At 46.4% G+C, this 24,101-nt stretch overlaps 1 pseudogene; it reads right to left on the bottom strand.

The window, feature by feature from the left end:
• On the bottom strand, positions 1-23,415 carry LOC134345043 (zinc finger protein 420-like; annotated as a pseudogene).
• Positions 23,416-24,101: the final 686 nt, after the last annotated feature.

The following is a 24,101-nucleotide window of genomic DNA, read 5'->3' as shown; positions in this document are numbered from 1 at the left end:
ATTGACAATTTACTTCAGGGCTTAATAAGATTTGTCAAGCAGATCTTCATGGTATAGCGAATACAACAAAGGCAATAAACACCTTTCTTTATACCCATATTAGTGCATTCTTTCAGCAAAATACCTTGGTCCCATTCCGATCTGGAAACTTCACAATGAAAAATAAGATCAAAAATGACAAATTTAGAAAACACTATTTACCACTTAGATTAAAACTACTGAGGACAGAAGGAGGAAGAGTGATAACAAACATTTTTTTAAAAATCACCCAACAGTCTGATAAGATTTCTAAAGTATATATTTTCATACAAAATAAACAAGATTCAGCACACCAGGCAGGTATATGCAATTCTGATAAGAAATGCACACTAAAAAACTGAAATGAGAGGCCAACTCAGAAAATGAATCATCACTATGGAAGAAAACATTAACCAACCCTCCACGGGAGACATCCCAATGATCTGAGCAGGCTAGATGTTGACATGGAAGCATCGAACTCAGAAACACATACTCCTCGTGGAAATATAGGACAAGGTTAACATAAAAAATATCAAAAATACATAAAAGACAAACAAACAAGACGATAAATGCAGAAAATGCCAAGAGAAACCAGACACAATCCAACACATTCCAGGATCCTGCAGCAGCTTAACTCAATCTGATTACCTACACAGGCACAATCAAGTAGCAAATATCATTCACCATAATCTTACTTTAAAATACAAATTCATGAATGATCTCCGTCACTTCTTAAAGGCACCATAAATTCAAGCCTGATCCAGTTTTAAAGTCAAAATCTTACAAATTATATGATAATCAATACATTGTTACAGATAGGACAATCCATAATAACCATCCGGATACAATATTACAGGATAAAAAAGCAGGAACAACTCCCTCAATAGATATAACCATTCCCAACACACACGCGTTCCTTGACAAATGGAGCACCTCAACAGGCATTGTTTGCGTCATCAGTCAGACAACCAAATTATTTTCTCTGTCAATCAGTTTCCAAATGTTGCTACTCTATCATACATTGCCACGCCCCGCTGATTCCCTTCTCCGCATCATACATTCTTACCCCATCGTCCAGAGCCCCAAACTCTGCCCTGTGCAGACATGCCTCTGGATTCTGACCATGCTCCGTTGAACATCCAACTAATGGATTCCCTTTCTGATTTCAGTCTTTAGAAGCAGGGAAAATGACCCATAATGTGGAAATGAGCTGTGAATGAGGTCAAGTATCAATGTCATTCTTCCTCAGCTCAGAGATTTGAGGGGCGAAGAACATGTCAGATAGAATTGCAGTCAGCTGGACTTCTTCAGTCTGCAGAAAATTCAAGGGAAACCTCTTCACCCACAGAGTGGTAACTGTTTGGAACCCAATAGCACAAGGAGAGCGAGAGGGGAACAACAGGGGAGGATTTAAAAGGATTGTCGAGGAACAGAATCACTGGCAGGGTCCAGCCGGCCTAAGTTGACTCTACTGTACACTAGTTGTGTTATATATTCACTAAGTACTGGAGACAGAGTTCAAAATAAAACTGATTTATTTGTCTCAGATGCAGAATATTAAACTCCAGTCCCATTAAAGGTGAATGTGCAGCCCATGCCCAGTGACCAGGGTGCAGAACTGGGTGTGGTGAGCAGCAGCAATAATTGCAGAGTTCAGCATCGACAGTCACTCTCGAAACTGCATTCAGCAATGGTGATGGACAAATATCCAGCATGCGGCTTACTGAAACTTTCTCCCCAGTGTGAACCCGATAGTATGTCACAAGGTTAGATTACTGAGTGAATCCCTTCCCACATTCACAACAGGTGAACGGCCTCTCCCCAGTGTGAACACAATGATGCACATTTGGTGGAGATGGCTGAGAGAATCTCTTCCCAAGGTCTGAACAGGTGATGGGCCTCTACCCAGTGTGAACTCACTGGCGTTTCAGTAGATGAGATGACCGGGCGAATCCCTTCCCACAATCTGAGCAGGTGAATGGCCACTCCCCAGTGTGAACTGTCTGATGTGCCGGTAGTTTGGATGACTGAGTGCATCCTTTCCCACATTCTGAGCAGGTGAACCGCCTCTCCCCAGTGTGAACTGACTGGTGTGCCAATAGGGAGGATGAGCAAGTGAATCCCTTTCCACAGTCTGAGCAGGTGAATGGCTTCACCCCAGTGTGAACTCGTTGGTGACTCTGTAGGTGGGATGACTGAGTGAATGTCTTCCCACAGTCTGAGCAGGTGAACGGCCTCTCCCCAGTGTGAACTCGCTGGTGTCTCTGTAGGGTGGAAGAGTGAGTGAATCTCTTCCCACAATCTGAGCAAGGAAAATCCCTTTCCCCAGTGTGAACTCGTTGGTGTCTCAGTAGGGTGGATGTCTGAGCGAATCCCTTTCCACAGTCTGAGCAGCTGAAATGCTTCTCCCCAGTGTGAACTCGCTGGTGTATCAGTAGGTTGGATGACTGAGTGAATCTCTTCCCACAGTCTGAGCAGGTGAACGGCTTTTCCCCAGTGTGAACTCGCTGGTGTTTCTGTAAGGTGGAAGAGTGAGTGAATCTCTTTCCACAGTCTGAGCAGGTGAACGGCCTCTCTCCAGTGTGAACTCTCTGATGTAGCTTCAGGTGAGATGACTGAGTGAATCCCTTCCCACAGACTGAGCAGGTGAACGGCCTCTCCCCAGTGTGAACTCGTTGGTGACTCTGTAGGTTGGATGACTGAGTGAATGTCTTTCCACAGTCTGAGCAGGTGAACGGCCTCTCTCCAGTGTGAAGTCGCTGGTGTCTCTGTAGAGAGGAAGAGTGAGGGAATCTCTTCCCACAGTCTAAGCAGGTGAAATCCCTCTCAGCAGTGTGAACTGACTGGTGTCTCTGTAGGTTAGATGCCTGAGTGAATCCCTTCCCACAGTCTGAGCACGTGAATGGCCTCTCCCCAGTATGAACTGACTGGTGTACCAGCAGTTTGGATGACTGAGTAAATCCTTTCCCACATTCTGAGCAGGTGAACGGCCTCTCTCCAGTGTGAACTCGCTGATGTACTTTCAGTTTAGATGAGCAAGTGAATCTCTTCCCACAGTCTGAGCAGGTAAACGTCCGCTCCCCAGTGTGAACTCGCCGGTGAGCCATTAGGTCAGATGACCGAGTTAATCCCTCCCCACAAATTCAGCAGATGACCAGCGTCTGCCCAGTGTGAAATAACTGGTGCGTCCACAGGAGGAAAGACCGACTGAATCCCTTCTCATACACAGAACAGGTGAATGGCCTTGTCCCAGTGTGAACTTGCTCAAGTACCTTCAGTTGAGATGATCGAGTGAATCCATTTCCACTGTCTGAGCAGAAAGGATGGTCGATTGAATCCCTTGCTCCACTTCTTAAATATCTGGACAGAGACAGCAAAACTGGTGTGTTGTGTTTGAACTCCCATAGGCAAATTCCTCGTCGTTTTTAACCTGTAAAAAGATTTAGAAAATCCATCAATGGGTGAAGGACAACATTTCAGATGAGATCACTTGAGTTATCAAGGTGTGATCTGACATCACACTGTTACAGTGAAGTTCAATCCAAGTTGGAGACAGAAACCATTTTCTAACTGGGCACAGAGCTGGTATCTCGAATGACCATCAAACTCTCTGATGCTCTTCCCGGCTCTGTAAGAATGGCGCATTTCTGCCATCTCCAATCTGTTACCTGGCTCAGTTTGACTCTCTCCATTGGCATTATTCTCCGTTCCCACTGAGCTGCATGGGTGCCTGGCTCCAAAGTAACTAAAGCAGTCTCACGCAAATAACCTTTGTTGACCTGCAGCTGGGATTTTCTTTTAAAGTGCCAATTTAAAGTTTTAATGCCATGTAATTATCTCCTACTCAGATGAATGGTTGGTCTGCACAGCTGTGAAAAGGAATTCAAGGGAACATCAGTATTATTTCAGGTTCTTGTCACAGTCATGGAAAAGTACAACACAGAAACAGGCCCTTTGGCCCATCTAGTTTGTGTTGAACTATTTAAACTTTCTATTCCCATATCCCTACCATCCAGGTACCTATACGAACCTCTTAAATGTTGAAATTGAGCTCGCATGCACCACTTGTGCTGGCAGCTCATTTCACACCCAGATGATCGTCTGTGTGAAGAAGTTTCCCCTCATGTTCCCCTTAACGTTTCACCTTTCACCCTTAACCCATGGTCTCTGGTTGTAGTCCCACCCCATCTCAGTGGTAAAAGCCAGCTCGCATTTACCCTATCTGTACCCTTCATAATTGTGGTACACCTCCATCAAATCTCCCCTTAATCTTCCACATTCCAAGGATCTGTTCAGTCTCTCCTTATAACCCAAGTCCTCCAGACCTGACAACATCTTTGTGATTTTTCTCTGAACTCTTTCCAACTCTTTTACTTTCCTGTCGGTTGGTGATCAAAACTACAAACAATACTCCAAATTAGGCTTCACCGATATCTTGTACAAAGTCAACATAAGATTCATCTCCTGTACTCAGTACTTTGGTTTATGAAGGCCAATATGCCAAAATCTTTCTTTCCGTCCTTATCTAACTGTGACACCACTTTCAGTGAATTATAGACCTGCATTCCCAGATCCCTTTCTTCAACAACACTCCTCCATGCCCCACCAGTCATTGTGAAAGACCTACCCTGGTAGGTCCTACCAAAGTGCAACACCTCACACTTGTCGGCATTAAATTCCATTTTCCATTTCTCAAGCCATTTTTCCAGCTGGTCCAGCTTGCACTGCAAGCCATGATAGACTTCTCGCAGTCTGCTAAATCCCCAGTCTTGGTGTCATCCACAAATTTGCTGATCCAGTTCACAACCCTATCATCTAGATTACTGATATAGATGACAAACAACAACAGATCCAGCACTGATCCCTATGGCAATCACTAGTCACCGGCCTGCAGTCAGAGAGACAATCATCTGCTACCACACTCTGGCTTCTCCCAAAGCCAGTGTCTCATCCAATTTACTATCTCATCTTGAATGCTGAGTGACTGAACCTTCTTGACCAACCTCCCAGATGAGACTTTGTCAAGTGCCTTGCTAAAGTCCATGTAGACAACATCTACTGCCTTGCCTTCATCCACTTTCCTGATAACTTCCTCGAGAAACTCTGTAAGATTGGTTAGGCATGACCTACCATGCACAAAGCCATGCTGCCTATCCTTAATCAGTTCACATCTTTCCAAATACTTATATATCCGGATCCTGCACATCCGTTCCAATAACTTTCTCCCTACTGATGTCAAGCTCACCAACGTATAATTTCTTAGTTTATTTTTAGAGCCTTTCTTGAACAGCAGAACAACATTGGCTGTCCTCCAATCCTCCAGTACCTCACCGGTCACTGAGGATGACTTAAATATCTGTGCTTGTGCCCCGACAATTTCTGCACTTGTCTTCCGCAGAGTCCCAGGGAACAACTTGTCAGTCCCTGGGGATTTATCCACACTAATTTGCCTTAAGACAGCAAACACCTCCACCTCTGTAATCTGTACAGGGTCCATAAAGTTGATGCAGCTTTGCCTCACTTCTATAGACTCTGTGTGCATCTCCTGAGTAAATAAGGATGCAAAAAAAATCTCTCACGTCTATTTTGTCTCCTCATATGGACTACCATTCTGATCTTGCAGAGGATTAATTTTTTCCCTTGCAATCTTTTTAATCTTCTCCTTCACCTTGTCTGCTGGGGCAACCTCATACCTTCCTTTATTTCTTTCATAAGTGTTCACTTGAATTTCCTGTACTTCAGAAGTACCCCATTTACTCCACAAACACAAAATAATCTGCAGATGCTGGGGTCAAAGTAACACTCACAACACACTGGAGGAACTCAGCAGGTCAGGCAGCATCCGTGGAAACAATGAGTCGACGTTTCGGGCCGGAACCCTTCATCAGGACTGAAGAGGGAAGGGGCAGAAGCCCTATAAAGAAGGTCGGGGGAGGGTGGGAAGGAGAAGGCTGGTAGGTTCTAGGTGAAAAACCAGTAAGGGGAAAGGGGTGGGGGTGGGGGAGGGGAAGCAGGGAGGGGATAGGCAGGAAAGGTGAAGAAGGAATACGGGAAAACACAATGGGTAGTAGAAGGAGGCAGAAGCAGGGAGGTGATAGGCAACTGGGGGAGGGGGCTGAGTGACATAGGGATAGAGGAAGGGAGGGGGAGGAAATTTACCGGAAGTTGGAGAATTCTATGTTCATACCAAGGGGCTGGAGACTACCTAGACGGTGAATGAGGTGTTGCTCCTCCAACCTGAGCTTAGCCTCATCAGGACAGTAGAGGAGGTCATGTATGGACATATCTGAATGGGAGTGGGAAGCAGAGTTGAAGTGGGTGGCTACTGGGAGTTCCTGTCTGTTGTGGCAGATGGAGCAGAGGTGCTCGACGAAGCGGTCCCCCAATCTGCGTCGGGTTTCACCGATGTGGAGGAGGCCGCACCGGGAGCACCGAATGCAATAGATGACCCCAACAGACTCAGAAGTGAAGTGTTGCCTCACTTGGAAGAACTGTTTGGGGCCCTGAATGGTGGCAGGAGAGGAGGTGTAGGGACAGGTGTAGCACTTATGCTTACAGGGATAAGTGCCGGGTGGGAGATCTGTGGGGAGGGACGTGTGGACCAGGGAGTCGTGGAGGGACCGATCTCTGCTGAAAGCGAGAGGGGATGGGAGGGAAAGATGCACTTAGTGGTGGGGTCCTGTTGAAGGTGGCGGAAGTTGCAGAGGATAATGTGCTGGACCCGGAGGGTGCTGGGCTGGTAGGTGAGGACAAGGGGAACTCTGTCCCTGTTGTGGTGGTGGGAGGATGGGGTGAGGACTGAAGTGCAGGAAATGGAGGAGATGCGGGTGAGGGCATCATTGATGACAGCAGAAGGGAAACCACGATCCTTAAAGAAAGAGGACATTTGAGATGTCCTGGAACAGAAAGCCTCATCCTGGGAGCAGATGCGGCGGAGACAGAGGAACTGGGAATAGGGAATGGCATTTTTGCATGTGGCGGGGTGGGAAGAGGTATAGTCGAGGTAGTTATGAGAGTCAGTGGGCTTGTAGGAGATGTCAGTGGACCGTCTGTCTCCAGAGATGAAGACCGAGAGATCGAGAAAGGGGAGAGAAGTGTCCGAGATAGACCAAGTGAATTTGAGGGCTGAGTGGTAGTTAGAAGTAAAGTCGATGAAATTGATGAGCTCAGCATGGGTGCAGGAAGCAGCACCAATATAGTCGTCAATGTACCAAAGGAAAAGTTGGGGAGCAGTACTAGAATAGGTTTGGAGCACAGATTGTTCCACATAACCAACAAAGAGGCAGGTATAGCTGGGGACCATGTGAGTTCCCATAGCTACACCCTTAGTCTGAAGAAAGTGGGAAGAGCCAAAAGAGAAGTTATTAAATGTGAGAACCAGTTCTGCCAACCGGAAGAGGGTAGTGGTGGTGGGGAACTGGTGAGGTCTATTATCCAGAAAGTAGCGGAGGGCTTTGAGGCCTTCTTGATTGGGAATGGAGGTGTATAGGGATTGGACAACCACAGTGAAAATGAAGAGGTTGGGACCGTGAAACTGAAAGTTATTGAAGAGGTAGAGGGCATGGGATGTATCCCAGATGTAGGTGGGGAGGGACTGAACTATGGGTGGCAAAATGGAGTCCAGGTAGGCAGATACAAGTTCGGTGGGACAGGAGCAGGCAGAAACTATGGGTCTACTGGGACAGTCAGGCTTGTGGATCTTGGGGAGGAGGTAAAACCGAGCGGTACGGGGTGTGGGAATTATGAATTTAGCTGCTGAGGATGGAAGGTCTCCGGAGTTGATAAGAGCGGTGATGGTATGGGAGACAATGGTTTGATTGTTTTTTGGTGGGGTCCTGTTCCAGGGGTAAGTAACAGGAGGTGTCAGAGAGCTGCCATTTGGCCTCAGTGAGGTAGAGGTCCATCCGCCAGACTACCACGGCACCACCTTTGTCAGCAGGTTTGATGGTGAGGTTGGGATTAGTGCGCGGAGAGTGGAGGGCAGTGCATTCAGAGGGAGTGAGGATGCAACAGGAGAGAGGAGTGGTGAAGTTGATACGGTTGATGTCTCGGCGACAGTTAGAGATGAAGAGATCGAGTGCAGGTAGAAGGCCCGGGCGGGGTGTCCAGGAGGAGGAGGAGGGTTGAAGACAGGAGAAGGTGTCATCAGTAGGGGGATGAGAATTTCTGCCAAAGCAGTAGGCTCAGAGATGTAGGCGACGGAAGAAGAGTTCAGTGTCATGGCGGGCATGGAACTCACTGAGGTGTGGACGGAGGGGGACAAAAGTGAGGCCCTTCCTAAGAACAGAACTTTCTGCCTCAGAGAGGGGAAGGTCAGAGGGGATGGTGAAGACACGGTAAGTATTGGGGCTGGGGTCGGAGGAGGGTGAAGAGTGGGAGGTCTCAGGAGGGAGAGGGGGGTTGGGATGTTCAGGAACAGCAGGGTTAGGGGAGGATGGGGGATCAGAAGAATGGAGGGGTGATGAGGGGTAGAGGGAAGGTTGGGAGTCGCGGGGAGGAAAGAGGGTAGTGAGAGAATAAGTCGGGCGGTAGGACCCAGCAGCAGTAAGAGGGGTCCCGGTCTGGAGAGGGTCGGGATCATGGTCCGAGATGGATCTGGAGCTGGGGCTGGTGGAGCCTGTAGCCTGCAGGGCCCCAGAACTGAGGTCCGAGTCAGAGGCGAGTGAGTCCATGACCCGCCGGGGGCTGGTGCCCATGTCTGGGAGGCGGTAGTTCCAGTCAGAGTTAGAGGCGGATGGGTCTTCGGCCTGACGAAGGCCTGAAAAGTCGAGGTCCGGGCTGGAGCCGGTTGTCGTCGTGGGCTCCAGGCGGGCGAGCTTGTCTTCCTTCTTGGACGCGAGAAAGGAGAAGAAACGGCGGATGGAGGCGTGAATCCAGCGGAGAATGATGTGTAGGAGAGGTCCATGGCAGACGGTGGACAGCGCGGCCCGGAGTGGTGGCAGAGAGAGGTACAGGGCCCGTAGGTATCTCCGCATGGCAGTGAGCGTGGCGCAGAGAATCCGGCGGGAGCAGCCGTCAATGAAACAGAGGTACCTGGGATCCACGCTGGGCCCGAACTGGGAGGCTTGGTACCAGAGCTGGAATCCCTGCCGTAACAGATGGCGACGGAGACATGTTCCCAGGAAGGAGACGTGGCTGTGGTAGTGGGTCTGGGTGAGGATCTGGTCGAAGAGTAGGAGACAGGCGGAGTTTGCAGAGGGGGAGCAGTGAGAGAGGGTCTCACTGAACTCCCGTCAAAGATAAGATTTAAACTTCTTCAGGGTAGGCATACCTCGAAGAGACTTCGCAGCGAAGTAGTGAATCGTAAAACACAAAATAATCTGCAGATGTGGGGACAAAGCAACACTCAACACGATTTGTTCCCATCTGCCTGTACCTGGTACGCACCTCCTTTTTATTGATCTGGGAGATGAAAGCCAAAGGGGTGATAGAGCTGCATGGTGGGAGGAGGGGGTAGGGGAGGGTTAAGCTAAAGTTGCAGGGGGAATGGGAGCCTGAATAACAGAACAGATAGTGGAGGGGTTGTGGAGACAGATGTTGTTCGGACCTCAGTCAAGGTCAGGAATGAAAAAGTTGAGCATGGTGCAGTGAATATGCTGAGCCCTGTATATTTCAATACAAGGAGCAGAGTAGGAAGGGTGGATGTGTTCAGGGCATGGATCAACACCTGGAATTCTGACACTAGGATCTGGCAACTGTGGACCGGGACAGGCTCTTTATGTCAAAGGTGTGCTTGGTAAATTGAGGCCTTCAAATCGAAATTTTGAAAGTACAAAGCGGGGATGTGCCTGTCAGAATAAAAGGTAAAGATAGAAACTGTCGTGAACCTTGGTTTTCAAGAGATATTGAGACCCTGGTGAAGCACAAAATGGAGTTGCATAACAGGGATAGGCAGGTAGGTTCTTATGGAGTATAAGAAATGCAAGAGAACACAAGAAATAAATCAGGATGGCTAAAAGAAGGCATGAGATTTCCCTTGCAGAAAAGATGCAGGATAATCATAAGGGATTCTAGAGCTAGGTTAAGAGCAAAAGGATTGCAAGGCACAAAGTTGGTCCTTTGGAACAGGGTTCCCCAACCGTTTTTGCACTATGGACCGGCCGACCGGGTTGGGGTAGGGGGGGGGTGTTAATCACGACCGGAATATAGGTGATAAGTCACTTATAAGTGGCTAATACACACTATTTTGTTTCTAAAGGGGTTTATGTAACGGAATTAATACTAAACACACAGTGCACATTTTCCCTCGCATTAATGTAGTGATGTCAATTATAACAGTGGTTCCCAACCTTCGGGCCACAGACTGATACATTGCCACGAAAAATGCCACGGTACAGCGGTAGCTGGAACGCACCCAGCACATCTTTAAGAAAAAACCCGAAATAAAGAAGCTAATTAATTAGGTGCCGCCTGGCACGTAAATGTCGGCCCAGATCAGAGGCGATGCAACCGGATCTGGGCCTCTGATCTGGGCCGACATTTACGTGCCAGGCGGCACCTAATTAATTAGCTTGTTTATTTCAGCTTTTTTCTTAAAGATGTGCTGGGTGTGTTCCAGCTACCGTTGTACCGCGGCATTCTTCGCAGCCTGGAGGTTGGGGACCACTGAATTATAAGTCAATAGCATCATAACATTATAAGTAATGTTTGAATATTAAACACACAGTGCATATTTTCCCTGTAGGAACATATAAAATCATCGCAACACACCAATATCGCTGAATCAGTGGAAGCCCTGGGCTTGTTTTCCTGCAACAACACGGTCCTATCGAGGAGTGATGGGAGACAGCGATACTCGAAGGGGGTTCCTTATGTCCAGTCTATTCCGCAATTTAGTTTTCGTTGCATTCATCGCAGAAAACTCCGCTTCACAGCAATATGTTGTTGGAAATGGAAGCAATGTATTCAGTGCTTTCGTGGCTATCTCAGGATATTCAGCCTGGACTTTGATCCAGAATGCCAGCAGAGATGTTATGTCAAACATACTTTTCAGCCCACCGTCATTTGCAAGTCGAGGAGTTCATCTTTTTCCCGCGCTGACATGGAAGATGCACTGGGGACATTCACAAATGGGTCACGGACACATTCCTCTGCACGTCTTGGGTCACTGATGACCTTGCGTGCATTAAAGTTCAACAGTGGGCATGACAGGGAATGAGGAAATGTGCAGCTGACTCATATTGTTTCATATCACTAAATCATATCGTTTCCTCGCGACCCGGTAGCACATGCTTTGCGGCCCGGTGGTTGCGGACCTATGCTCTGGAAGACTGGAATGGCAATCCATGTGTGGAAGCAAAGCAGATGGGGGAGATGGTAAATATTTTTTTCATCTCATTTACTCAGGAGATGGACACAGGATCAATGAGAGTGTGGAAAAGCGGCATTAGAATCGTGGACCCTGTACAGATTAAAGAAGAGGAGATGTTTGCCTTCCTGAGGCAGATTAGGGTGGATAAATCCCAGGGCATGACAAGGTGCTCCCTCGGACCCTACGGGAGGCAAGTGCAAATATTGTCAGAACCCTAGCAGAGATAATTAAAGCATCCTTAGTGACGGGGGAGTTATCAGAGGATTGTAGGATAGCCAAAGTTATTTCGCTGTTCAACACAGAACATAGATATCTACAGCATATTCCAGGCCATTCAGCCCACAATGTTGTGCCAACCATGTAACTTACTCCAGAAACTGCCTAGAAATTCCATAGCGCATAGACCTCTATTTTTCTCAGCTCCAAGTACCTATCCAAGAGGCTGTTAAAAGAGCCTATTGTATCTGCCTCGACCACTGCTGCTGGCAGTGCATTCCACGCACCCACCGCTCTGCGTAAAAAACCTACCCCTGACATCCCCTCGGTACCTATTTCCAAGCAGCTTAAAACTATGCCCCTCATGTTAGCCATTTCAGCACTGGGAAAAGCCTCTGGCTATCCACACGATCAATGCCCCTCATCATCTTATCCACCTAAAAAAGGCTCTAAGCATAAATATACATTGCCTTGAGGATTTGTTGGAAGTATACAAAAGTATGAGGGTATAGATTGGGCAAATACAAGCAGTTTTTTCCACTGATGTTGGGTAGGATGACAACCAGAGGTCATGGGTAAGTGACTCCTCATTTATACAACACAATACAATACAGGCCCTTCGGCCCACAATGCTGTGCCGAACATTACTGACTTTAGACATTACCTGGATTTCCCCATAGCTCTCGGTTTTACTACACGCCATGTAACTGTCCAGGAGCCTCTTAAAAAACCCTATTGTATCCGGCTTCATCACAGTCGCCGGCAGCCCATTCCACGCACTCACCACGCTGCGTAAAAAACTTACCTCTTGTGGTGATATCACGTGTCAGGATGTGACTGAACAGAGTTCCCAGCATGCGCAGAAATGAAGTGTGAGGGGATCCAGGAGTGCCCCTATTAACTGCTTGAAGAGAGACAGAGAGAGACATTCATCATTGATGGTTTGTTTGGAAAGGACAGAGAGACAGAGTTATTTACCACCAATGTGTTGCTTTTGAAAAGAGAGAAAGAGACAGAGACGAAGATTAACAGTTGGACTGTCACTTTAAGGCATCGGAAGTAACTTTGGATTTTTACTGAGTTTGGAGTTGGAGACAGCACCAAGCAGCTCGTAAGTTGCTATGGTGACCGAAGGCAGTGTTATTTCATGGACACTCGATGTTATAATTTTCAGCAGGTTGTTGATATTTCTTCAAGGACTTCTTGCCTGCCTGTGCATTTCTTTACAGACAAAGGAGGGAGGGGCTCTTTGAATGACAGGTGATGCTCAGCCTGGTGAAATAAATGGGAGGTCAGATGATACAGACCTCAGACACATGATCTGGACACTGAATGAGCATCGTTGTGCCCGCAGAGAAAGTGGGTTTTGGAGGTTTCATTAGGCGGATCGATCCAAATTGCTATTCCACCTGTGAAGAAGGAGTTGACTGGTGGGGTGTTGTCTATGTGTCCACCCTTGCCGGGATGATAGCTCCACCAAAGGAAGACTGGTCCTCCTGGTTAAAGTCACACTCGGTGACTTGTAAAGGATTTTGGAGAACAATGAGAAGATCGACGGCATCAGCTCACCTGAAGACTCAACACACTCTCTCTCTCTCTCTCCATCACTACTCAACTCAATACCACGAACTGAACTGAAATTTACTCGACATCGTAAGACTGTATCTTTTTACCCCTAGATTTAAAGAAGCTTGTTTTTTTCATACATATATAGTCCACACTTACTTTTATATATAATCATTGCTAACCTGTGTGATTTATGTACTTTGATATTACTGTATTGCGTAGTTACTAATAAATATTATTAGATTATAGCAATACCAGACTCCAAAGTGGTTTCTATTTCTGCTGGTTTCTTTATCCCCGTCACGGGGTACGTGACAGAAGAATGATCGAGAAGCATGGCAGTGTAAAACTTGGTTTTGTTGCTGTTAAATAAAAGTTCAATTCTGACAGAATATGGTTCGTTATTAGTAATCCACGGCACGTATAAAGAACACAACATCCCCGACCTCTCCTTCGTACCTGCTTCCAAGCACCTTAAAACTGTGCGCTCTCTACAGATTTTCTCTTGATTGTAACTGGAGGTAGAACAAAGGTGATTTTCTCAACTGCTGACGTAAAAGGTTTTGTTCCCTTTCTCCGAGTTCCCAATCCTTGCATTTAGACAGCTGGAGCTCAGCTCTGTCTGAGAGATCCATCGGTTCCCATTCCCTCATCAGCCGGAAGCTCCCCGGGGCTGAGAGAGAGGGAAGAGAACAGGATTGTCCCGGAATTGCGGGTCACGGTGTCCGGAGCTCACAGCAATTGTCCCGTGTCCCTACGTCGGTGTTCAAACCCCCTCCCCTTCTCCCCTATCCCGGAGAACCGCTCTTACCGCAGCCAATGTCCTGAGGCCTATTGTGTGCTGCGCGCATGTGTGATATTCGGCAACGTCACAACCCTGACCCCTGCGCATTAGATCGGTGCTTCGGCGACGGCGAAATTAACAACGCAGGGATTTATGGCTAATCGCGGTGCCATTAAATGGTTCTGCAAGCATCAGTTCCTTTAGCATTATCATGGAAAAGGATAGAATCGGACAGGACAGGAAAATTTTTAATTGGGGAAGGGAAAATTATGAGGCTATAAGGCTAGAAATTGTGGGTGTGAATTGGGATGATATTTTTGCAGGGAAATGTACTATAGACAGAGATCTCTTGCAGGATGTTAGGGATAAATTTGTCACCGTGAGGAAGATAAAGAATGGTAGGGTGAAGGAACCATGGGTGACCAGTGAGGTGGAAAATCTAGTCAGGTGGAAGAAGGCAGCAAGTCAGGTTTAGGAAGCAAGGATCAGATGGGTCTATTGAGGAATATAGGGAAGCAAGAAAGGAGCTTAGGAAGTGGCTGAGAAGAGCAAGAAGGGGGCACGAGAAGGCCTTGGCAAGCAGGGTAAAGGAAAATCCCAAGGCATTCTTCAATTATGTGAAGAAAAAAAGAATGACAGGAGTGAAGGGAGGACCGATTAGAGATAAAGGTGGGAAGATGTGACTGGAGGCTGTGGAAGTGAGCGGGTCCTCAACTTCTCCTCGGTATTCACCAATGGGAGGGAACTTGATGATGGTGAGGACAATATAATTGAGGTTGATGCTCTGGAGCATGTTGATATTAAGGGAGAGGAGGTGTTGGAATTGTTAGAATACATTAGGACGGATAAGTCCCCGGGGCCTGACAGAATTTTCTCCAGGCTGCTCCACGAGGCGAGGAAAGAGATTGCTGAGCCTCTGGCTAGGATCTTTATGTCCTTGTTGTCTACGGGAATGGTACCAGAGGATTGGAGGGAGGCGAATGTTGTCCCCTTGTTCAAAAAAGGTAGTAGGGATAGTCTGGGTAATGAGAGACCAGTGAGCCTTACATCAGTGGTGGGAAAGCTGTTGGAAAAGTTTCTTAGAGATAGGATCTATGGGCATTTAGAGAATCATGGTCTGATCAGGGACAGTCAGCATGGCTTTGTGAAGGGCAGATCGTGTCTAACAAGCCTGATAGAGTTCTTTGAGGAGGTGACCAGGCATATAGATGAGGGTAGTGCAGTGGATGTGATCTGTATGGATTTTAGTAAGGCATTTGACAAGGTTCCACATGGTAGGCTTATTCAGAAAGTTAGAAGGCATGGGATCCAGGAAAGTTCGGCCAGGTGGATTCAGAATTGGCTTGCCTGCAGAAGGCAGAGGGTGGTGGTGGCGGGAGTACATTCAGATTGGAGGATTGTGACTAGTGGTGTCCCACAAGGATCTGTTCTGGGACCTCTACTTTTCGTGATTTTTATTAACGACCTGGATGTGGGGGTAGAAGGGTGGGTTGGCAAGTTTGCATATGATACAAAGGTTGGTGGTGTTGTAGATAGTGTAGAGGATTGTCGAAGATTGCAGAGAGACATCGATAGGATGCAGAAGTGGGCTGAGAAGCGGCAGATGGAGTTCAACCCGGAGAAGTGTGAAGTGGTACACTCTGGAAGGACAAACTCCAAGGCAGACGACAAAGTAAATGGCAGGATACTTGGTAGTGTGGAGGAGCAGAGGGACCTGGGGGTACATGTCCACAGATCCCTGAAAGTTGCCTCACAGGTGGATAGGGTAGTTAAGAAAGCTTATGGGGTGTTAGCATTCATAAGTCGAGGGACAGAGTTTAAGAGTCGTGATGTAATGTTGCAGCTCTGTAGACCTCTGGTTTGGCCACACTTGGAGTACTGTGTCCAGTTCTGGTCGCCTCACTATAGGAAGGATGTGGAAGCATTGGAAAGGGTACAGAGGAGATTTACCAGGATGCTGCCTGGTTTAGAGAGTATACATTATGATCAGAGATTACGGGAGCTAGGGCTTTACTCTTTTGAGAGAAGGAGGATGAGAGGAGACATGATAGAGGTGTACAAGAGAATAAGAGGAATAGATAGAGTGGATAGCCAGCGCCTGTTCCCCAGGGCACCACTGCTCAATACCAGAGGACATGGCTTTAAGGGAAGGGGTGGGAAGTTCAAGGGGGATATTAGAGGAAGGTTTTTTACTCAGAGAATGGTTGGTGCGTGGAATGCACTGCCTGAGTCAGTGGTGGAGGCAGATACACTAGTGAAGTTTAAGAGACTACTAGACAGGTACATGGAGGAATTTAAGGTGGGAAGTTATATGGGAGGCAGGGTTTGAGGGTCGGCACAACATTGTGAGCCGAAGGGCCTGCATGGTACTGTACTATTCTATGTTCTATGTTCCATGTCGACACCTCAGTTTTTTATTTATGTGTATAGAAAGTTCAGTAGCTGTTTTAATGCAGAAAGCAGCTCCCAAAAACAATATACTCAATATCAACGTGTATCTAATGCCAAAGTACGATCCTCTTACAAATGTAGATATAAAACACGAGAGATTCTGCAGTTTTTAGGAAATACAGAGACGCGCGCATGCGCGCGCGCGCGCACACACACACACACACACACACACACACACACACACACAAAATGCTGGAGGAACTCTGCAGTTCAGGCAGAAACTAAGCAGAGGACTACACAGTCCGGGTATGCTGAAGGGGCTTGGCTTAAACATTGTCTTGTGGCAGCCCACACACGAGGGACTCGAACCGCCATTGGCTAATGGCTACGACAGGTGCATCTCCCTTGTCTATCCTACTTGTAATTTCCTCAAAAAATTGTAATAGGTTTGTCAGGAAGGATTTTCCGTTCAGGAAACCATGCTGCGTTTTGAGTATCTTGTTATACGCCTCCAGGTACTCGGTAACCTCATCATTGACAATCGACTCCAACTTCCCAACCACCGATGTCAAACTAACAGGTCTATAATTTCCTTTTTGCTTCCTTGCCCCTTCTTAAATAGCGGAGTGACATTTGCAATCTTCCAGTCCTCTGGAACCATGCCAGAATCTATCGACTTTTGAAAGATCATCGCTAATGCCTCTGCAATCTCCACAGCTACTTCCTTCAGAACACGTGGGTCCATTCCATCTGGTCCAGGAGATTTATCTACCTTTAGACTATTCAGCTTCCTGAATACTGTCTCTGTCGTAATTGTGACTGCTCACACTTCTCTTCCCTGCCACCCTTGAGTGTCCGATATACTGCTGATGTCTTCCTCAGTGAAGACTGATGCAAAATACTCGTTCAGTTCCTCCGCCATCTCCTTATCTCCCATTACAATTTCTCCAGCATCATTTTATATCGGTCCTATATCTACTCTCACCTGTCTTTTACTCTTTATATACTAGAAAAAGTTTTTAGTATCCTCTTTGATATTATCTGCTAGCTTCCTTTCATAGTTCATCTTTTCCATCTTAATAACCTTCTTAGTTTCCTTTTGTAAGCTGTTAAAAACTTCCCAATCCTCTGTCTTCCCACTAATTTTTGCTTCCTTGTATGCCATCTCCTTTGCTTTAACTTTGGTTTTGACTTCATCTGTCAGCCATGGTTGCATCCTTTCTCCATTTGAAAATTTCTTCTTTTTTGGAATATATCTGTCTTGCACCTTCCTCACTTCTCGCATAATCTCCAGCCACTGCTGCTCTGTCGTCCTTCCCACTAGTGTCCCTTTCCAGTCAACTTTGGCCAGTTCCTCTCTCATGCCACTGTAATTTCCTTTACTCCACTGAAATACCGACACATCGGATTTTGGCTTCTCTTTTTCAATTTTCACAGTGAACTCAATCTGTGTTATGATAACTGCCTTCTAAGGGTTCCTTCACCTCAATCTCTCTAATCACCTCCGGTTCATTACACAATACCCAATCTAGTACAGCCGATCCCCTTGTGGGCTCAACAACAAGCTGTTCTAAAAACCCATCTCGCAGACATTCTACAAATTCTCTCTCATGAGATGCAGTGCCGACCTGATTTTCGCAATCCGCTCGCATGTTAAAATCCCCCACAATTATTATAACACTGCCCTTCTGACAAGCCTTTTCTATTTCCTGTTGTAATTTGTAGTCCACGTCACTACAGCTGTTTGCAGGCCTATAAATAACTGCCATCAGGGTCCTTTTACCCCTGCGATTTCTTAGCTCAAACCATAAAGATTCTGCACCTTCCGATCCTATATCACCTCTTTCTAATGATTTAATATCATTTCTTACCAATAAAGCCACGCCTCCCCCTCTGCCTACCTTCCTATCCTTCCGATACACCGTGTATCCTTGGACGTTCAGCTCCCAGAAACATGCATCCTTTAGCCAGGTCTCAGTGATGGCCACAATATCATACCTGCCAATCTGTAGCTGTACAACAAGATCATCCACCTTATTCCTTATGCTGCGTGCATTTAAGTACAACACCTTAAGACCAGTATTTGATACTTTTCGCTCTGATTTCACTGCAACTTTATTGCACTGCAACTCATCCTAATGGCTACAAATTTGCCCCATCACCTGCCTGTCTTCCTGACATCTTTACTGCTCACAATTTCAGTTTATTTCTGTTTTCCCCTTCCTCCGTTCTATCATTCCTGTTCCCATCCCCCTGCCAAATTAATTTAAACCCTCCCTAACAGCTCTATTAAACCTTCCCACCAGGATATTGGTCCCCTTCAGGTTCAGGTCATACTTCCCCCAGAAGAAATCCCAATAATTAAAGAATCTGAAGCCCTGCTCCCTGCACCAGTCTCTTAGCCACACATTCATCTGCCTGATCCTACTATTCTTGCCTTCGATAGCCTGTGGCACAGATAGCAATCCTGAGATTACTACCCTGGAGGTCCTGCTTCTCAGCTTCCTTCCTAACTCTCAGAAATCTCTCTACAGGACCTCTTCCCTTCTCCTATCTATGTCACCGGTGCCAACATGTCCCAAGACAACTGGCAGCTCACCTTCTCCCTTCAGAATATTCTGGACCCGATCCGAGACTTCCCGGACCCTGGCACCTACGAGGCAACACACCATGCGGGTATCTCTATCAGGCTCACAGAATCTCCTGTCCATTCCCCTAACTATGGAATCCCCTATGAGTACTGCATTCCTCTTCTCCCTCCTTCCCTCCTGCACAACAGTGCCAGGCTCAGTGCCAGAGACCCGGTCACCGTGGGTGTTCCCCGTCAGGTCATCCCCCTCAACAGCATCCAGAACAAGATATTTGTTGCTGAGGGGGACAGCCACAGATGTGCTCTCCACTATCCGGGCATTTTCCTTCCCTCTCTTGACAGTGACCCAGTTTTCTGACCCCTGTAGCCTAGGGATGACTACCTCCCTGGAGCTCCTGTCTATCACCTATTCACTTTCCCTGATAAGCAGTAGGTCATCAAGCTGCGGCTCCAGATCCCTAACACCCACTTACTACCTCTCCAGCATCATTTTTCACTGGTCCGATATCCACTTCTGCCCCTCTTTTACACTATATCTACCTGAATAAAAATTTGGTATCCTCTTTGATATTACTGGCCAGCTCACCTACGTGTTCCATCTGTTCCTTCTTAATTATTTTAGTTGCATTCCATTGGTTTTTAAAAGCTTCCCAATCCTCTAACTTCCCAGTAATTTTTGCTGTATGCCCTCTCTTTCGTTTTTATGTTGTCTTTGGTTTCTCTTATCAGCCACGGTTTTGTCACCTTACCTTTAGAATACTAATTCCTCTTTGTGATGTCTATATCCTGTGCCTTCCGAATTCCTTCCAGAAATTCCAGCCATTGCTGCTCTGTTTTCATCCCTGCCCGTGTTCTTTTCAAATCAATTTTGACCAATCCTTTTCTCATGTCTCTCTAATTCTCTTTATTCCACATCTGACTTTAGCTTCTCTTGCCCCGAAGGGATCTTTGAATTGAAGTGATCTAATTAATTCCGGTTCATTACAACACCCAATCCAGAATAGCTGATCCCCAACTGGGCTCAACCACGAGCTGCTCTAAAAAAGCATCTTGCAGGCACTCAGGGAATTCATCTTCTTGAGACCAACACCATCCTAATTTTCCAAGTCACCTGTATGACAATCCCCCATGACTATAGTAACATTGCCCTTTTGGCACATTTTCTATCTTCCATCGTAATTTGTGGACCACATACTTACTACTGATTGGAGGTTTCTATACAATTCCCATCAGGGATTTTTTTTTTAACATTTGCTGTTCCTTAATTCTACCCACACATTCTACACCTTCCAACCCTATGCCACCTCTATCTAATGATTATATTTAATATTTTACCAACAGAGCCACACAACCCCACTACCATTCTTTCTTCACCTTTCCTGCCTATCACCCCCCGGCTTCCCCTCCCCCACCCCTTTATCTTTCCCCTTACTGGTTTTTCACCTGGAATCTACCAGCCTTCTCCTTCCCACCCTCCCCTCACTTTCTTTATAGGGTCTCTGCCCCTTCCCTCTTCAGTCCTGACGAAGGGTTCCGGTCCGAAACGTCGACCAATCTTTTCCACGGATGCTGCCCGACCTGCTGAGTTCCTCCAGCGTGGTGTGAGTGTTGCTTCAACCCCACTACCAGCTTGTTCTTTCAAGAAACAAATAAGTATCCAGGAGACAAGAGCACCTGCAGACGCTAGAAATCTAGAGAACTACACACAAAGTGCTGGAGGAGCTCAGCATGTCAGGCAGCATCTATGGATGGGAATCAGCATTTCAGGCCATGATACTATATCGGGAATCTTGATATCCACGTATCTGGAATATCAACAAGCAAAGAAAATAGAAAGTAGTGCGAAATAGGGAAACCTTTGACAAAATTGAGTTCAAGGCTTAAAAAAACTTGCCAAACCGACCTCAATAGTTAACAAATACAACAAAGGCGAGAAACACTTTCATCAATACTGATATTGACTTTTTTAAAATAAAAATATATTGGTCCCATTACAATCAGTAAAATTTATAAAGATAAATAAGAACTTTGGAAAACTTTAGAAAAGACTATTTACACTCAAACCCACTTAGATTAACGCTACCTTGGACAGAAGGAGGAAGAGAAATAACAGACATGAAAAAAAATCACAACAGTCAGATAAAGCTTTAGTATATATAAAGTATATATTTTCATCAAAAATGAACAGGATTCAGCACGCCATGTGTGTATATGCAATGGTGATGAGAAACTTAAATGAGAGGCCAACTCAGAAAAATGAATCATCACTAGGGAAGAAAACATTAACCAGTGGAATGAATATGACCCTCCATGGGAGACATCCCAATGATCTGAGCAGATGAGATGGTGACAAGGAAGCATCGAGCACCTGACTGAGAGTTGGAGACCTCTTCCCAGAAACAGAGGGTTCCTTGCAGAAATACAGGACAAAGTGGTTAACAAAAGGGGAAAAAAATCAAAAATACATGAAATACAAACAAGGCAATGTGCAGAAAATGCCAAGAGAAACCAGACACAATCCAACACATTCCAGGATCCTGCAGCAGTTTAACTCAATCTGATTACTTACAAAGGTACAATCAAGTGGCAAATATCATTCACCAAAATCTTGCTTTAAAATACAAACTCATGAATGCCCTCCATCACTTCATAAAGGCGCCATAAATTCAAGCCTGATACAGTTGCAGAGTCAAAATATTACAATTTATATGATAAGAAATATGTTAGTTCAGATAGGACAACCAATAATAACCATCCGGATATAATATTACAGGATAAGCAAGCAGGAACAACTCCCTCAACAGATAAAACCATTCCCAACACACACGCTCCTCGACCAGTGGAGCACCTCACCACAGGTATTGTTTGTGTCATCAGTCAGACAACCGAAAGATTTTCTCTGTCAATCAGCTTCCAAATATTGCTACTCTGTCATTCGTTGCCACGTCTCGCAGCTGATTCCTTCTCCTCATCATACGTTCTTACCTCGACCATCATCCAGAGCCCCAAACTCTGCCCTGTGTTTTCCACCTCTGGTTTCTGACCCTGCTCTGCTGAACATCTAACTAATGGTTTTCCATTCTGCTTTCAGTCTTGAGAGGACAGTGGTGTTTTCTAACAACCATTTAGAAGCAGGGAAAATGACCTATAATGTGGAAATGAGTCGTGATTAAGGAGGTTAACTGCCAATGTCATTCTTCCTCAGCCCAGAGATTAGAGGGGTGAAGAACATCTCAGACAGAACTGCAGTCAGATCGACTTCTTCAGTGTGCAGAAAATTCAAGGGAAACCTCTTCACCCACAGAGTGGTGACTGTATGGAATCCATCACCACAGGGAATGCAAGAGGTAAACAACAGGGGAGGATTTTAAAGGATTGTTGTGGAACAGAATCACTGGCAGGGTCCAGCCGGCCTGAGTTGACTCTCTACTGTACACTAGGTGTGTTATAAATTCACTAAGTACTGAAGACAGAGTTTAAAATAGAACTGATTTATTTGTCTCAGATCCAGAATGTTAAAACCCAGTCCCATTAAAGGTGAATGTGCAGCAGAAGAAATTCCTCCCAGAACTGGGCGTGGTGAGTAGCAGTAATAATTGCAGAGTTCAGCACTGACAGTCACTCTTGAAATTACATTCAGCAATGGTGATGGACAAATATCTAGCAGGCAGCTTATTGAAACTTTCTACCCATTGTGAACCTGGTATGTGTCACAGGGTTAGATTACTAAGTGAATCCTTCCCACATTCACAGCAGGTGAACGGCCTCTCCCCATTGTGAACCCAATGATGCACATTTGCTGGAGATGGCTGAGAGAATCTCTTCCCAAAGTCTGAACAGTTCACTCTACCCAGAGTGAACTCGCTGGTGTTTCAGTAGATGAGATGACTGAGTGAATCCCTTCCCACATTCTGAGCAGATGAATGGCCTCTCCCCAGTGTGAACTGACTAGTGTGCCAATAGGTTGGATGATTGAGTGAATCCCTTTCCACAGTCTGAGCAGGTGAATGGCTTCTCCCCAGTGTGAACTCGTTGATGTCTCTGTAGGGTGGATGACTGAGTGAAAGTCTTCCCACAGACTGAGCAGGTGAATGGCCTCTCCCCAGTGTGAACTCGTTGGTGACTCTGTAGGTCGGATGACCAAGTGAATCCCTTCCCACAGATTGAGCAGGTGAACGGCCTCTCCCCGGTGTGAATTAACTGGTGTCTCCGTAGAGAAGTTAATAAAGTGAATCCTTTCCCACAGTCTGAGCAGGTGAATGGCTTCTCCCCAGTGTGAACTCGTTGGTGACTCTGCAGGTCAGATGACTGAGTGAAAGTCTTCCCACAGAATGAGCAGGTGAATGGCCTCTCCCCAGTGTGAACTGACTGGTGTCTCAGTAGGTGAGATAATAAAGTGAATCCTTTCCCACAGAGTGAGCAGGTGAATGGCCTCTCCCCAGTGTGAACTCGCTGGTGTACCAATAGGTCGGATGACCGAGTGAATCCCATCCCACAGTCTGAGCATTTAAACAGCCTCTCCCCACTGTGAACTCGCTGATGTTCCTTCAGTTGAGATGACCGAGTGAATCCCTTCCTGCAGCCTAAACAGGCCAACGGCCTCTCTCCAGTGTGAACTCGCTGATGTACCTTCAGTTTAGATGAGCAAATGAATCCCTTCCCACAGACTGAGCAGGTGAACGGCCGCTCCCTGGTGTGAACTTGCTGGTGTACCAATAGGGAGGATGACTGATTGAATCCCTTTCCACAGTCTGAGCAGATGAACCGCAACTCCCCAGTGTGAACTGACTGGTGTCTCTGTAGGGATGATGACCGAGTGAATCCCTTGCCACAGTCTGAGCAGGTGAACGGCCTCTCCACAGTGTGAACTGACCGGTGTGCTTGAAGGTTGGATGACTGAGTGAATCCTTTCCCACACTCTGAGCAGGTGAACGGCCTCTCCCCAGTATGAACTCGCTGATGTACCTTCAATTTAGATGATTTAGTGAATCCCTTTCCGCAATCTGAGCAGGTGAACGGCTGCTCCCCAGTGTGAACTTGCTGGTGAGCCATTAGGTCAGATGACCAAGTGAATCCTTCCCCACAAATCAGCAAATGACCACCCTCTGCCCAGTGTGAACTGACTGGTGTGTCCACAGGTGGGAAGACAAACTGAATCGCTTCTCATACACAGAACAGATGAATGGCCTTGGCCCAGAGTGAACTTGCTGATGTACGTTCAGTTG

This window comes from Mobula hypostoma, chromosome 4 (assembly GCF_963921235.1).
Source record: "Mobula hypostoma chromosome 4, sMobHyp1.1, whole genome shotgun sequence".
In the NCBI taxonomy this organism is placed as follows: Eukaryota; Metazoa; Chordata; class Chondrichthyes; order Myliobatiformes; family Myliobatidae; genus Mobula; species Mobula hypostoma.
Note: the sequence above shows the minus strand (reverse complement) of the source record. Positions and strands in the feature narration are given on the sequence as shown.